General features: G+C 43.2%; 2 non-coding genes across 2 annotated transcripts; both read left to right on the top strand.

The window, feature by feature from the left end:
* Positions 1-1,793: 1,793 nt before the first annotated feature.
* Positions 1,794-1,867, top strand: trnan-guu (transfer RNA asparagine (anticodon GUU)). The gene has a single exon. It is a non-coding gene; the product is annotated as a tRNA-Asn (tRNA).
* Positions 1,868-4,217: 2,350 nt separating this feature from the next.
* Positions 4,218-4,291, top strand: trnan-guu (transfer RNA asparagine (anticodon GUU)). The gene has a single exon. It is a non-coding gene; the product is annotated as a tRNA-Asn (tRNA).
* The last annotated feature ends 12,571 nt before the right edge of the window (positions 4,292-16,862 follow it).

Genomic DNA, 16,862 nt, shown 5'->3' with positions numbered 1-16,862 from the left:
TTTCCCGTACGTGAGTGACTGTTCCTTCCTTCCTTCACGCCCCGCTCAACCTCGTCTTCTTCTAAAGAGCTTGGCGCTGTCCTCAGAAGCTTTGGTCTTACTCAGCACCTGAGTGGCCCCACCAAGGGCAAAGGGCACACTCTGGACCTGCTAATGACAAAGCGGGTTAACATTTCAAATTACAGTGTGGTAAATGTTACTTTGTCTGATGGTTTCTGTATTTCTCCAGGTGCAATGAGTTTGCAGTCTTCTTTGCAAGACTCAGTTCAGAACATTAAAAATACCATTATTTGCAGATAACAAGCACGCAGCCAGCTAGACAACTGGAGTTAACCCATTTTGCATTTTTGGCTGACAAAACTGTCCAAGAGATCACCACAAGTCTGAGTTCCACTACATGCTGCCTTTATGCATTGTCTACCAGATTTTTAAAGTCTACGGTGAGCAGTCTGTTGGCTCCAATCACTCAAAAAGTCAACATGTCGCTTGGATCTGGAATATTCCCAAGAGCCTTAAAACTGCGGTCATTAAGCCTCTCTTAAAGAAGAGCAGTCTTGATGCCACAGTGCTAAATAATTACCGGCCCATCTCAAACCTACTACTACTACTCAGTTGTCCATTATTTTATTTTTTTTATCTTTTATTATCAAAAACATCTTACAAGTATTTACATATATTTACATAATTGTACAGACAAACATCACACACAAGTGCAAGGGAATGGGATACACAAGGGCAGGGGGAGAAGAGACAAAAAATTACAGAAAATCAAACACACAATCATTCTTCAAACTTTCTTCAGTGATGGGGGGTGATGCCGTGGATGGGGGGGTGATGCCGGGGTCAGAAGATGATGTCCAGGTTTCCAGAGGGTATAAGGTGGATCAGGGTGTTGTGGGGGATGAGGTGGGTGATGAACCGGTGCTCTGCTGCCATGTGGAGGTGTCGGAGGTGTGCGGCCAAGAGTCCTTTGAAGATGGGCCAAGGTTCTGCTGTTTTATTGTCACGGAGATGGATGTTCCTGTTGAGATATAATGTATACCGGGCTATGGAGAGGGTTACAGTTGTCCATTCAGGCGTGCAAATTATTTACAATGACAGAAAATGCGCTGCTGTTACAAATTGGAATAAGAGATGGAAAAGTATCCCTGCACACACAGATTAACTGCACTCTTTTCACTTTTTGATTCTCAGTTTGTTGGCAAGGAATGACTGACGTAGACCCATTTTGGATGAAAACCGTGTTTTGCGTTTGTGGAAATGAGCATCACGCAAGGATGTATGGGCTCTGTGGCGCAATGGATAGCGCATTGGACTTCTAGGCATTAGTTGCAAGGGCTTTCAAAGGTTGTGGGTTGAGTCCCACTAGAGTCGCTAATGGTGAGAGAACATTTTTGTTTTTTACAATGGAACGTCTGCGCGCTTTACTATCTGATAAAAGGCACTGCTGAACGAGGTTTATTGCCAAGTGTGCTTGAAAAAGTAAGCAAATACATCGGCATTATGTCAAATAACATTATCTTGCAATTTTTCCTCAATATCCAGATTAACTGCAGTATATTGAGTGCGCAATAAATTGGCGAGAGTCGATTGATTGAAAGACTTCCAGTTTTTTTTATAGCTACATTGGTACAGGGGATTTAGCTCAAAGGTAGAAAGATTGATGCCCTCGCTCTCCATTAAACACAGTTGATTGGACAGGGGCTGAACTTTCGAATGTTGCTGGCTCGCTTTAAAAAAAAAAAGATGTTGCGGCTTGTCAAGTCGCAAATATTTTTTCGACTGGGCTGGATGTCTCTGTGGCGCAATTGGCCAGCGCGCTCGGCTGTTAACCGGGAGGTTGGTGGTTCGAGCCCACCCAGGGACGACAAGCTATTTTGGAAGAGCTATCGCAGGCAAAATCCACGAGGTAACATTGTTTGCTGAATATCTACCTGAAACAGGTTGGAGTAACATTTTAGAGGCGCTGTGGCTAAGTTGGTCAAAGTGCCTGTCTAGTAAATCCCAGCAGTGCCTTCATGATAGCCTTTCAAGCAAATCAGTTGTTTACATGTACAGAAAAACATATCACCTGAAAGAGCTATTTTGCAATTATAGATTGAACAGTATCCCTGAATAAACAGAGTAAATGCACTCTTTTCACTCCTTGTTTCTCAGTTTGATGGTAAGGAATGATTGATGTAGACCGTTTTCGGATGACTGTTTTGCTTTTGTGAAAAAGGGGAATCAGACAAAAGTTGCAAAGGCATTCAAAGGCTGTGAGTTCGAGACCCACCAGAGTCACTGTTGTAACCCCTGTTATCTACATTGGTAAATAGGAAAGCCTGCTTGTGTTATTAACTGATGAAAGGAACTGCTAAACTTGGTTCAATTACCACAGAATCCCAGTGTGCTATATGCTGGCCACTGCTTGGTAGGAGTTTCCCGTACGTGAGTGACTGTTCCTTCCTTCCTTCACGCCCCGCTCAACCTCGTCTTCTTCTAAAGAGCTTGGCGCTGTCCTCAGAAGCTTTGGTCTTACTCAGCACCTGAGTGGCCCCACCAAGGGCAAAGGGCACACTCTGGACCTGCTAATGACAAAGCGGGTTAACATTTCAAATTACAGTGTGGTAAATGTTACTTTGTCTGATGGTTTCTGTATTTCTCCAGGTGCAATGAGTTTGCAGTCTTCTTTGCAAGACTCAGTTCAGAACATTAAAAATACCATTATTTGCAGATAACAAGCACGCAGCCAGCTAGACAACTGGAGTTAACCCATTTTGCATTTTTGGCTGACAAAACTGTCCAAGAGATCACCACAAGTCTGAGTTCCACTACATGCTGCCTTTATGCATTGCCTACTAGATTTTTAAAGTCTACGGTGAGCAGTCTGTTGGCTCCACTCACTCAAAAAGTCAACATGTTGCTTCGATCTGGAATATTCCCAAGAGCCTTAAAACTGCGGTCATTAAGCCTCTCTTAAAGAAGAGCAGTCTTGATGCCACAGTGCTAAATAATTACCGGCCCATTTCAAACCTACTACTACTACTCAGTTGTCCATTATTTTAATTTTTTTTTTATCTTTTATTATCAAAAACATCTTACAAGTATTTACATATATTTACATAATTGTACAGACAAACATCACACACAAGTGCAAGGGAATGGGATACACAAGGGCAGGGGGAGAAGAGACAAAAAATTACAGAAAATCAAACACACCATCATTCTCCAAACTTTCTTCAGTGATGGGGGTTGATGCCGTGGTTGGGGGAGGTGATGCCGGGGTCAGAAGATGATGTCCAGGTTTCCAGAGGGTATAAGGTGGATCAGGGTGTTGTGGGGGACGAGGTGGGTGATGAACCGGTGCTCTGCTGCCATGTGGAGGTGTCGGAGGTGTGCGGCCAAGAGTCCTTTGAAGATGGGCCAAGGTTCTGCTGTTTTATTGTCACGGAGATGGATGTTCCTGTTGAGATATAATGTATACCGGGCTATGGAGAGGGTTACAGTTGTCCATTCAGGCGTGCAAATTGTTTACAATGACAGAAAATGCGCTGCTGTTACAAATTGGAATAAGAGATGGAAAAGTATCCCTGCACACACAGATTAACTGCACTCTTTTCACTTTTTGATTCTCAGTTTGTTGGCAAGGAATGACTGACGTAGACCCATTTTGGATGAAAACCGTGTTTTGCGTTTGTGGAAATGAGCATCACGCAAGGACGTATGGGCTCTGTGGCGCAATGGATAGCGCATTGGACTTCTAGGCATTAGTTGCAAGGGCTTTCAAAGGTTGTGGGTTGAGTCCCACTGGAGTCGCTAATGGCGAGAGAACATTTTTGTTTTTTACAATGGAACGTCTGCGCGCTTTACTATCTGATAAAAGGCACTGCTGAACGAGGTTTATTGCCAAGTGTGCTTGAAAAAGTAAGCAAATACATCGGCATTATGTCAAATAACATTATCTTGCAATTTTTCCTCAATATCCAGATTAACTGCAGTATATTGAGTGCGCAATAAATTGGCGAGAGTCGATTGATTGAAAGACTTCCAGTTTTTTTTATAGCTACATTGGTACAGGGGATTTAGCTCAAAGGTAGAAAGATTGATGCCCTCGCTCTCCATTAAACACAGTTGATTGGACAGGGGCTGAACTTTCGAATGTTGCTGGCTCGCTTTAAAAAAAAAAAGATGTTGCGGCTTGTCAAGTCGCAAATATTTTTTCGACTGGGCTGGATGTCTCTGTGGCGCAATTGGCCAGCGCGCTCGGCTGTTAACCGGGAGGTTGGTGGTTCGAGCCCACCCAGGGACGACAAGCTATTTTGGAAGAGCTATCGCAGGCAAAATCCACGAGGTAACATTGTTTGCTGAATATCTACCTGAAACAGGTTGGAGTAACATTTTAGAGGCGCTGTGGCTAAGTTGGTCAAAGTGCCTGTCTAGTAAATCCCAGCAGTGCCTTCATGATAGCCTTTCAAGCAAATCAGTTGTTTACATGTACAGAAAAACATATCACCTGAAAGAGCTATTTTGCAATTATAGATTGAACAGTATCCCTGAATAAACAGAGTAAATGCACTCTTTTCACTCCTTGTTTCTCAGTTTGATGGTAAGGAATGATTGATGTAGACCGTTTTCGGATGACTGTTTTGCTTTTGTGAAAAAGGGGAATCAGACAAAAGTTGCAAAGGCATTCAAAGGCTGTGAGTTCGAGACCCACCAGAGTCACTGTTGTAACCCCTGTTATCTACATTGGTAAATAGGAAAGCCTGCTTGTGTTATTAACTGATGAAAGGAACTGCTAAACTTGGTTCAATTACCACAGAATCCCAGTGTGCTATATGCTGGCCACTGCTTGGTAGGAGTTTCCCGTACGTGAGTGACTGTTCCTTCCTTCCTTCACGCCCCGCTCAACCTCGTCTTCTTCTAAAGAGCTTGGCGCTGTCCTCAGAAGCTTTGGTCTTACTCAGCACCTGAGTGGCCCCACCAAGGGCAAAGGGCACACTCTGGACCTGCTAATGACAAAGCGGGTTAACATTTCAAATTACAGTGTGGTAAATGTTACTTTGTCTGATGGTTTCTGTATTTCTCCAGGTGCAATGAGTTTGCAGTCTTCTTTGCAAGACTCAGTTCAGAACATTAAAAATACCATTATTTGCAGATAACAAGCACGCAGCCAGCTAGACAACTGGAGTTAACCCATTTTGCATTTTTGGCTGACAAAACTGTCCAAGAGATCACCACAAGTCTGAGTTCCACTACATGCTGCCTTTATGCATTGCCTACTAGATTTTTAAAGTCTACGGTGAGCAGTCTGTTGGCTCCACTCACTCAAAAAGTCAACATGTTGCTTCGATCTGGAATATTCCCAAGAGCCTTAAAACTGCGGTCATTAAGCCTCTCTTAAAGAAGAGCAGTCTTGATGCCACAGTGCTAAATAATTACCGGCCCATTTCAAACCTACTACTACTACTCAGTTGTCCATTATTTTAATTTTTTTTTTATCTTTTATTATCAAAAACATCTTACAAGTATTTACATATATTTACATAATTGTACAGACAAACATCACACACAAGTGCAAGGGAATGGGATACACAAGGGCAGGGGGAGAAGAGACAAAAAATTACAGAAAATCAAACACACCATCATTCTCCAAACTTTCTTCAGTGATGGGGGTTGATGCCGTGGTTGGGGGAGGTGATGCCGGGGTCAGAAGATGATGTCCAGGTTTCCAGAGGGTATAAGGTGGATCAGGGTGTTGTGGGGGACGAGGTGGGTGATGAACCGGTGCTCTGCTGCCATGTGGAGGTGTCGGAGGTGTGCGGCCAAGAGTCCTTTGAAGATGGGCCAAGGTTCTGCTGTTTTATTGTCACGGAGATGGATGTTCCTGTTGAGATATAATGTATACCGGGCTATGGAGAGGGTTACAGTTGTCCATTCAGGCGTGCAAATTGTTTACAATGACAGAAAATGCGCTGCTGTTACAAATTGGAATAAGAGATGGAAAAGTATCCCTGCACACACAGATTAACTGCACTCTTTTCACTTTTTGATTCTCAGTTTGTTGGCAAGGAATGACTGACGTAGACCCATTTTGGATGAAAACCGTGTTTTGCGTTTGTGGAAATGAGCATCACGCAAGGACGTATGGGCTCTGTGGCGCAATGGATAGCGCATTGGACTTCTAGGCATTAGTTGCAAGGGCTTTCAAAGGTTGTGGGTTGAGTCCCACTGGAGTCGCTAATGGCGAGAGAACATTTTTGTTTTTTACAATGGAACGTCTGCGCGCTTTACTATCTGATAAAAAGCACTGCTGAACGAGGTTTATTGCCAAGTGTGCTTGAAAAAGTAAGCAAATACATCGGCATTATGTCAAATAACATTATCTTGCAATTTTTCCTCAATATCCAGATTAACTGCAGTATATTGAGTGCGCAATAAATTGGCGAGAGTCGATTGATTGAAAGACTTCCAGTTTTTTTTATAGCTACATTGGTACAGGGGATTTAGCTCAAAGGTAGAAAGATTGATGCCCTCGCTCTCCATTAAACTCAGTTGATTGGACAGGGGCTGAACTTTCAAATGTTGCTGGCTCGCTTTAAAAAAAAAAAGATGTTGCGGCTTGTCGAGTCGCAAATATTTTATTGACTAGGCTGGATGTCTCTGTGGCGCAATTGGCCAGCGCGCTCGGCTGTTAACCGGGAGGTTGGTGGTTTGAGCCCACCCAGGGACGAGAAAGCTATTTTGGAAGAGCTATCGCAGCCAAAATCCACGGGGTAACATTGTTTGCTGAATATCTACCTGAAACAGGTTGGAGTAACACTTTAGAGGCGCTGTGGCTTAGTTGGTCAAAGTGCCTGTCTAGTAAATCCCAGCAGTGCTTTCATGATAGCCTTTCAAGCAAATCAGTTGTTTACATGTACAGAAAAACATATCACCCGAAAGAGCTATTTTGCAATTAGAGATTGAACAGTATCCCTGAATAAACAGAGTAAATGCACTCTTTTCACTCCTTGTTTCTCAGTTTGATGGTAAGGAATGATTGATGTAGACCGTTTTCGGATGACTGTTTTCTTTTGTGAAAAAGGGGAATCAGACAAAAGTTGCAAAGGCATTCAAAGGCTGTGAGTTCGAGACCCACCAGAGTCACTGTTGTAACCCCTGTTATCTACATTGGTAAATAGGAAAGCCTGCTTGTGTTATTAACTGATGAAAGGAACTGCTAAACTTGGTTCAATTACCACAGAATCCCAGTGTGCTATAGGCTGGCCACTGCTTGGTAGGAGTTTCCCGTACGTGAGTGACTGTTCCTTCCTTCCTTCACGCCCCGCTCAACCTCGTCTTCTTCTAAAGAGCTTGGCGCTGTCCTCAGAAGCTTTGGTCTTACTCCGCACCTGAGTGGCCCCACCAAGGGTAAAGGGCACACTCTGGACCTGCTAATGACAAAGCGGGTTAACATTTCAAATTACAGTGTGGTAAATGTTACTTTGTCTGATGGTTTCTGTATTTCTCCAGGTGCAATGAGTTTGCAGTCTTCTTTGCAAGACTCAGTTCAGAACATTAAAAATACCATTATTTGCAGATAACAAGCACGCAGCCAGCTAGACAACTGGAGTTAACCCATTTTGCATTTTTGGCTGACAAAACTGTCCAAGAGATCACCACAAGTCTGAGTTCCACTACATGCTGCCTTTATGCATTGTCTACCAGATTTTTAAAGTCTACGGTGAGCAGTCTGTTGGCTCCAATCACTCAAAAAGTCAACATGTCGCTTGGATCTGGAATATTCCCAAGAGCCTTAAAACTGCGGTCATTAAGCCTCTCTTAAAGAAGAGCAGTCTTGATGCCACAGTGCTAAATAATTACCGGCCCATCTCAAACCTACTACTACTACTCAGTTGTCCATTATTTTATTTTTTTTATCCTTTATTATCAAAAACATCTTACAAGTATTTACATATATTTACATAATTGTACAGACAAACATCACACACAAGTGCAAGGGAATGGGATACACAAGGGCAGGGGGAGAAGAGACAAAAAATTACAGAAAATCAAACACACAATCATTCTTCAAACTTTCTTCAGTGATGGGGGGTGATGCCGTGGATGGGGGGGTGATGCCGGGGTCAGAAGATGATGTCCAGGTTTCCAGAGGGTATAAGGTGGATCAGGGTGTTGTGGGGGATGAGGTGGGTGATGAACCGGTGCTCTGCTGCCATGTGGAGGTGTCGGAGGTGTGCGGCCAAGAGTCCTTTGAAGATGGGCCAAGGTTCTGCTGTTTTATTGTCACGGAGATGGATGTTCCTGTTGAGATATAATGTATACCGGGCTATGGAGAGGGTTACAGTTGTCCATTCAGGCGTGCAAATTATTTACAATGACAGAAAATGCGCTGCTGTTACAAATTGGAATAAGAGATGGAAAAGTATCCCTGCACACACAGATTAACTGCACTCTTTTCACTTTTTGATTCTCAGTTTGTTGGCAAGGATTGACTGACGTAGACCCATTTTGGATGAAAACCGTGTTTTGCGTTTGTGGAAATGAGCATCACGCAAGGCTGTATGGGCTCTGTGGCGCAATGGATAGCGCATTGGACTTCTAGGCATTAGTTGCAAGGGCTTTCAAAGGTTGTGGGTTGAGTCCCACTAGAGTCGCTAATGGTGAGAGAACATTTTTGTTTTTTACAATGGAATGTCTGCGCGCTTTACTATCTGATAAAAGGCACTGCTGAACGAGGTTTATTGCCAAGTGTGCTTGAAAAAGTAAGCAAATACATCGGCATTATGTCAAATAACATTATCTTGCAATTTTTCCTCAATATCCAGATTAACTGCAGTATATTGAGTGCGCAATAAATTGGCGAGAGTCGATTGATTGAAAGACTTCCAGTTTTTTTATAGCTACATTGGTACAGGGGATTTAGCTCAAAGGTAGAAAGATTGATGCCCTCGCTCTCCATTAAACACAGTTGATTGGACAGGGGCTGAACTTTCGAATGTTGCTGGCTCGCTTTAAAAAAAAAAGATGTTGCGGCTTGTCGAGTCGCAAATATTTTTTGACTGGGCTGGATGTCTCTGTGGCGCAATTGGCCAGCGCGCTCGGCTGTTAACCGGGAGGTTGGTGGTTTGAGCCCACCCAGGGACGACAAGCTATTTTGGAAGAGCTATCGCAGGCAAAATCCACGAGGTAACATTGTTTGCTGAATATCTACCTGAAACAGGTTGGAGTAACATTTTAGAGGCGCTGTGGCTTAGTTGGTCAAAGTGCCTGTCTAGTAAATCCCAGCAGTGCTTTCATGATAGCCTTTCAAGCAAATCAGTTGTTTACATGTACAGAAAAACATATCACCCGAAAGAGCTATTTTGCAATTATAGATTGAACAGTATCCCTGAATAAACAGAGTAAATGCACTCTTTTCACTCCTTGTTTCTCAGTTTGATGGTAAGGAATGATTGATGTAGACCGTTTTCGGATGACTGTTTTCTTTTGTGAAAAAGGGGAATCAGACAAAAGTTGCAAAGGCATTCAAAGGCTGTGAGTTCGAGACCCACCAGAGTCACTGTTGTAACCCCTGTTATCTACATTGGTAAATAGGAAAGCCTGCTTGTGTTATTAACTGATGAAAGGAACTGCTAAACTTGGTTCAATTACCACAGAATCCCAGTGTGCTATAGGCTGGCCACTGCTTGGTAGGAGTTTCCCGTACGTGAGTGACTGTTCCTTCCTTCCTTCACGCCCCGCTCAACCTCGTCTTCTTCTAAAGAGCTTGGCGCTGTCCTCAGAAGCTTTGGTCTTACTCCGCACCTGAGTGGCCCCACCAAGGGCAAAGGGCACACTCTGGACCTGCTAATGACAAAGCGGGTTAACATTTCAAATTACAGTGTGGTAAATGTTACTTTGTCTGATGGTTTCTGTATTTCTCCAGGTGCAATGAGTTTGCAGTCTTCTTTGCAAGACTCAGTTCAGAACATTAAAAATACCATTATTTGCAGATAACAAGCACGCAGCCAGCTAGACAACTGGAGTTAACCCATTTTGCATTTTTGGCTGACAAAACTGTCCAAGAGATCACCACAAGTCTGAGTTCCACTACATGCTGCCTTTATGCATTGTCTACCAGATTTTTAAAGTCTACGGTGAGCAGTCTGTTGGCTCCAATCACTCAAAAAGTCAACATGTCGCTTGGATCTGGAATATTCCCAAGAGCCTTAAAACTGCGGTCATTAAGCCTCTCTTAAAGAAGAGCAGTCTTGATGCCACAGTGCTAAATAATTACCGGCCCATCTCAAACCTACTACTACTACTCAGTTGTCCATTATTTTATTTTTTTTATCTTTTATTATCAAAAACATCTTACAAGTATTTACATATATTTACATAATTGTACAGACAAACATCACACACAAGTGCAAGGGAATGGGATACACAAGGGCAGGGGGAGAAGAGACAAAAAATTACAGAAAATCAAACACACAATCATTCTTCAAACTTTCTTCAGTGATGGGGGGTGATGCCGTGGATGGGGGGGTGATGCCGGGGTCAGAAGATGATGTCCAGGTTTCCAGAGGGTATAAGGTGGATCAGGGTGTTGTGGGGGATGAGGTGGGTGATGAACCGGTGCTCTGCTGCCATGTGGAGGTGTCGGAGGTGTGCGGCCAAGAGTCCTTTGAAGATGGGCCAAGGTTCTGCTGTTTTATTGTCACGGAGATGGATGTTCCTGTTGAGATATAATGTATACCGGGCTATGGAGAGGGTTACAGTTGTCCATTCAGGCGTGCAAATTATTTACAATGACAGAAAATGCGCTGCTGTTACAAATTGGAATAAGAGATGGAAAAGTATCCCTGCACACACAGATTAACTGCACTCTTTTCACTTTTTGATTCTCAGTTTGTTGGCAAAGAATGACTGACGTAGACCCATTTTGGATGAAAACCGTGTTTTGCGTTTGTGGAAATGAGCATCACGCAAGGATGTATGGGCTCTGTGGCGCAATGGATAGTGCATTGGACTTCTAGGCATTAGTTGCAAGGGCTTTCAAAGGTTGTGGGTTGAGTCCCACTAGAGTCGCTAATGGTGAGAGAACATTTTTGTTTTTTACAATGGAACGTCTGCGCGCTTTACTATCTGATAAAAGGCACTGCTGAACGAGGTTTATTGCCAAGTGTGCTTGAAAAAGTAAGCAAATACATCGGCATTATGTCAAATAACATTATCTTGCAATTTTTCCTCAATATCCAGATTAACTGCAGTATATTGAGTGCGCAATAAATTGGCGAGAGTCGATTGATTGAAAGACTTCCAGTTTTTTTATAGCTACATTGGTACAGGGGATTTAGCTCAAAGGTAGAAAGATTGATGCCCTCGCTCTCCATTAAACACAGTTGATTGGACAGGGGCTGAACTTTCGAATGTTGCTGGCTCGCTTTAAAAAAAAAAAGATGTTGCGGCTTGTCAAGTCGCAAATATTTTTTCGACTGGGCTGGATGTCTCTGTGGCGCAATTGGCCAGCGCGCTCGGCTGTTAACCGGGAGGTTGGTGGTTTGAGCCCACCCAGGGACGACAAGCTATTTTGGAAGAGCTATCGCAGGCAAAATCCACGAGGTAACATTGTTTGCTGAATATCTACCTGAAACAGGTTGGAGTAACATTTTAGAGGCGCTGTGGCTTAGTTGGTCAAAGTGCCTGTCTAGTAAATCCCAGCAGTGCCTTCATGATAGCCTTTCAAGCAAATCAGTTGTTTACATGTACAGAAAAACATATCACCTGAAAGAGCCATTTTGAAATTATAGATTGAACAGTATCCCTGAATAAACAGAGTAAATGCACTCTTTTCACTCCTTGTTTCTCAGTTTGATGGTAAGGAATGATTGATGTAGACCGTTTTCGGATGACTGTTTTGCTTTTGTGAAAAAGGGGAATCAGACAAAAGTTGCAAAGGCATTCAAAGGCTGTGAGTTCGAGACCCACCAGAGTCACTGTTGTAACCCCTGTTATCTACATTGGTAAATAGGAAAGCCTGCTTGTGTTATTAACTGATGAAAGGAACTGCTAAACTTGGTTCAATTACCACAGAATCCCAGTGTGCTATAGGCTGGCCACTGCTTGGTAGGAGTTTCCCGTACGTGAGTGACTGTTCCTTCCTTCCTTCACGCCCCGCTCAACCTCGTCTTCTTCTAAAGAGCTTGGCGCTGTCCTCAGAAGCTTTGGTCTTACTCCGCACCTGAGTGGCCCCACCAAGGGCAAAGGGCACACTCTGGACCTGCTAATGACAAAGCGGGTTAACATTTCAAATTACAGTGTGGTAAATGTTACTTTGTCTGATGGTTTCTGTATTTCTCCAGGTGCAATGAGTTTGCAGTCTTCTTTGTAAGACTCAGTTCAGAACATTAGAAATACCATTATTTGCAGATAACAAGCACGCAGCCAGCTAGACAACTGGAGTTAACCCATTTTGCATTTTTGGCTGACAAAACTGTCCAAGAGATCACCACAAGTCTGAGTTCCACTACATGCTGCCTTTATGCATTGTCTACCAGATTTTTAAAGTCTACGGTGAGCAGTCTGTTGGCTCCAATCACTCAAAAAGTCAACATGTCGCTTGGATCTGGAATATTCCCAAGAGCCTTAAAACTGCGGTCATTAAGCCTCTCTTAAAGAAGAGCAGTCTTGATGCCACAGTGCTAAATAATTACCGGCCCATCTCAAACCTACTACTACTACTCAGTTGTCCATTATTTTATTTTTTTTATCTTTTATTATCAAAAACATCTTACAAGTATTTACATATATTTACATAATTGTACAGACAAACATCACACACAAGTGCAAGGGAATGGGATACACAAGGGCAGGGGGAGAAGAGACAAAAAATTACAGAAAATCAAACACACAATCATTCTTCAAACTTTCTTCAGTGATGGGGGGTGATGCCGTGGATGGGGGGGTGATGCCGGGGTCAGAAGATGATGTCCAGGTTTCCAGAGGGTATAAGGTGGATCAGGGTGTTGTGGGGGATGAGGTGGGTGATGAACCGGTGCTCTGCTGCCATGTGGAGGTGTCGGAGGTGTGCGGCCAAGAGTCCTTTGAAGATGGGCCAAGGTTCTGCTGTTTTATTGTCACGGAGATGGATGTTCCTGTTGAGATATAATGTATACCGGGCTATGGAGAGGGTTACAGTTGTCCATTCAGGCGTGCAAATTATTTACAATGACAGAAAATGCGCTGCTGTTACAAATTGGAATAAGAGATGGAAAAGTATCCCTGCACACACAGATTAACTGCACTCTTTTCACTTTTTGATTCTCAGTTTGTTGGCAAGGAATGACTGACGTAGACCCATTTTGGATGAAAACCGTGTTTTGCGTTTGTGGAAATGAGCATCACGCAAGGATGTATGGGCTCTGTGGCGCAATGGATAGTGCATTGGACTTCTAGGCATTAGTTGCAAGGGCTTTCAAAGGTTGTGGGTTGAGTCCCACTAGAGTCGCTAATGGTGAGAGAACATTTTTGTTTTTTACAATGGAACGTCTGCGCGCTTTACTATCTGATAAAAGGCACTGCTGAACGAGGTTTATTGCCAAGTGTGCTTGAAAAAGTAAGCAAATACATCGGCATTATGTCAAATAACATTATCTTGCAATTTTTCCTCAATATCCAGATTAACTGCAGTATATTGAGTGCGCAATAAATTGGCGAGAGTCGATTGATTGAAAGACTTCCAGTTTTTTTATAGCTACATTGGTACAGGGGATTTAGCTCAAAGGTAGAAAGATTGATGCCCTCGCTCTCCATTAAACACAGTTGATTGGACAGGGGCTGAACTTTCGAATGTTGGCTCGCTTTAAAAAAAAAAAGATGTTGCGGCTTGTCAAGTCGCAAATATTTTTTCGACTGGGCTGGATGTCTCTGTGGCGCAATTGGCCAGCGCGCTCCGCTGTTAACCGGGAGGTTGGTGGTTTGAGCCCACCCAGGGACGACAAGCTATTTTGGAAGAGCTATCGCAGGCAAAATCCACGAGGTAACATTGTTTGCTGAATATCTACCTGAAACAGGTTGGAGTAACATTTTAGAGGCGCTGTGGCTTAGTTGGTCAAAGTGCCTGTCTAGTAAATCCCAGCAGTGCCTTCATGATAGCCTTTCAAGCAAATCAGTTGTTTACATGTACAGAAAAACATATCACCTGAAAGAGCCATTTTGAAATTATAGATTGAACAGTATCCCTGAATAAACAGAGTAAATGCACTCTTTTCACTCCTTGTTTCTCAGTTTGATGGTAAGGAATGATTGATGTAGACCGTTTTCGGATGACTGTTTTGCTTTTGTGAAAAAGGGGAATCAGACAAAAGTTGCAAAGGCATTCAAAGGCTGTGAGTTCGAGACCCACCAGAGTCACTGTTGTAACCCCTGTTATCTACATTGGTAAATAGGAAAGCCTGCTTGTGTTATTAACTGATGAAAGGAACTGCTAAACTTGGTTCAATTACCACAGAATCCCAGTGTGCTATAGGCTGGCCACTGCTTGGTAGGAGTTTCCCGTACGTGAGTGACTGTTCCTTCCTTCCTTCACGCCCCGCTCAACCTCGTCTTCTTCTAAAGAGCTTGGCGCTGTCCTCAGAAGCTTTGGTCTTACTCCGCACCTGAGTGGCCCCACCAAGGGCAAAGGGCACACTCTGGACCTGCTAATGACAAAGCGGGTTAACATTTCAAATTACAGTGTGGTAAATGTTACTTTGTCTGATGGTTTCTGTATTTCTCCAGGTGCAATGAGTTTGCAGTCTTCTTTGTAAGACTCAGTTCAGAACATTAGAAATACCATTATTTGCAGATAACAAGCACGCAGCCAGCTAGACAACTGGAGTTAACCCATTTTGCATTTTTGGCTGACAAAACTGTCCAAGAGATCACCACAAGTCTGAGTTCCACTACATGCTGCCTTTATGCATTGTCTACCAGATTTTTAAAGTCTACGGTGAGCAGTCTGTTGGCTCCAATCACTCAAAAAGTCAACATGTCGCTTGGATCTGGAATATTCCCAAGAGCCTTAAAACTGCGGTCATTAAGCCTCTCTTAAAGAAGAGCAGTCTTGATGCCACAGTGCTAAATAATTACCGGCCCATCTCAAACCTACTACTACTACTCAGTTGTCCATTATTTTATTTTTTTTATCTTTTATTATCAAAAACATCTTACAAGTATTTACATATATTTACATAATTGTACAGACAAACATCACACACAAGTGCAAGGGAATGGGATACACAAGGGCAGGGGGAGAAGAGACAAAAAATTACAGAAAATCAAACACACAATCATTCTTCAAACTTTCTTCAGTGATGGGGGGTGATGCCGTGGATGGGGGGGTGATGCCGGGGTCAGAAGATGATGTCCAGGTTTCCAGAGGGTATAAGGTGGATCAGGGTGTTGTGGGGGATGAGGTGGGTGATGAACCGGTGCTCTGCTGCCATGTGGAGGTGTCGGAGGTGTGCGGCCAAGAGTCCTTTGAAGATGGGCCAAGGTTCTGCTGTTTTATTGTCACGGAGATGGATGTTCCTGTTGAGATATAATGTATACCGGGCTATGGAGAGGGTTACAGTTGTCCATTCAGGCGTGCAAATTATTTACAATGACAGAAAATGCGCTGCTGTTACAAATTGGAATAAGAGATGGAAAAGTATCCCTGCACACACAGATTAACTGCACTCTTTTCACTTTTTGATTCTCAGTTTGTTGGCAAGGAATGACTGACGTAGACCCATTTTGGATGAAAACCGTGTTTTGCGTTTGTGGAAATGAGCATCACGCAAGGATGTATGGGCTCTGTGGCGCAATGGATAGTGCATTGGACTTCTAGGCATTAGTTGCAAGGGCTTTCAAAGGTTGTGGGTTGAGTCCCACTAGAGTCGCTAATGGTGAGAGAACATTTTTGTTTTTTACAATGGAACGTCTGCGCGCTTTACTATCTGATAAAAGGCACTGCTGAACGAGGTTTATTGCCAAGTGTGCTTGAAAAAGTAAGCAAATACATCGGCATTATGTCAAATAACATTATCTTGCAATTTTTCCTCAATATCCAGATTAACTGCAGTATATTGAGTGCGCAATAAATTGGCGAGAGTCGATTGATTGAAAGACTTCCAGTTTTTTTATAGCTACATTGGTACAGGGGATTTAGCTCAAAGGTAGAAAGATTGATGCCCTCGCTCTCCATTAAACACAGTTGATTGGACAGGGGCTGAACTTTCGAATGTTGCTGGCTCGCTTTAAAAAAAAAAAGATGTTGCGGCTTGTCAAGTCGCAAATATTTTTTCGACTGGGCTGGATGTCTCTGTGGCGCAATTGGCCAGCGCGCTCGGCTGTTAACCGGGAGGTTGGTGGTTTGAGCCCACCCAGGGACGACAAGCTATTTTGGAAGAGCTATCGCAGGCAAAATCCACGAGGTAACATTGTTTGCTGAATATCTACCTGAAACAGGTTGGAGTAACATTTTAGAGGCGCTGTGGCTTAGTTGGTCAAAGTGCCTGTCTAGTAAATCCCAGCAGTGCCTTCATGATAGCCTTTCAAGCAAATCAGTTGTTTACATGTACAGAAAAACATATCACCTGAAAGAGCCATTTTGAAATTATAGATTGAACAGTATCCCTGAATAAACAGAGTAAATGCACTCTTTTCACTCCTTGTTTCTCAGTTTGATGGTAAGGAATGATTGATGTAGACCGTTTTCGGATGACTGTTTTGCTTTTGTGAAAAAGGGGAATCAGACAAAAGTTGCAAAGGCATTCAAAGGCTGTGAGTTCGAGACCCACCAGAGTCACTGTTGTAACCCCTGTTATCTACATTGGTAAATAGGAAAGCCTGCTTGTGTTATTAACTGA

The sequence above is a fragment of the Eucyclogobius newberryi genome, unplaced genomic scaffold (genome assembly GCF_026437365.1).
Source record: "Eucyclogobius newberryi isolate DKJ021-1_F unplaced genomic scaffold, fEucNew1.0.hap1 SCAF_142, whole genome shotgun sequence".
Taxonomy (NCBI): domain Eukaryota; kingdom Metazoa; phylum Chordata; class Actinopteri; order Gobiiformes; family Gobiidae; genus Eucyclogobius; species Eucyclogobius newberryi.
The sequence above is the reverse complement of the archived record's forward strand: the minus strand, read 5'-3'. Positions and strand labels throughout refer to the sequence as shown.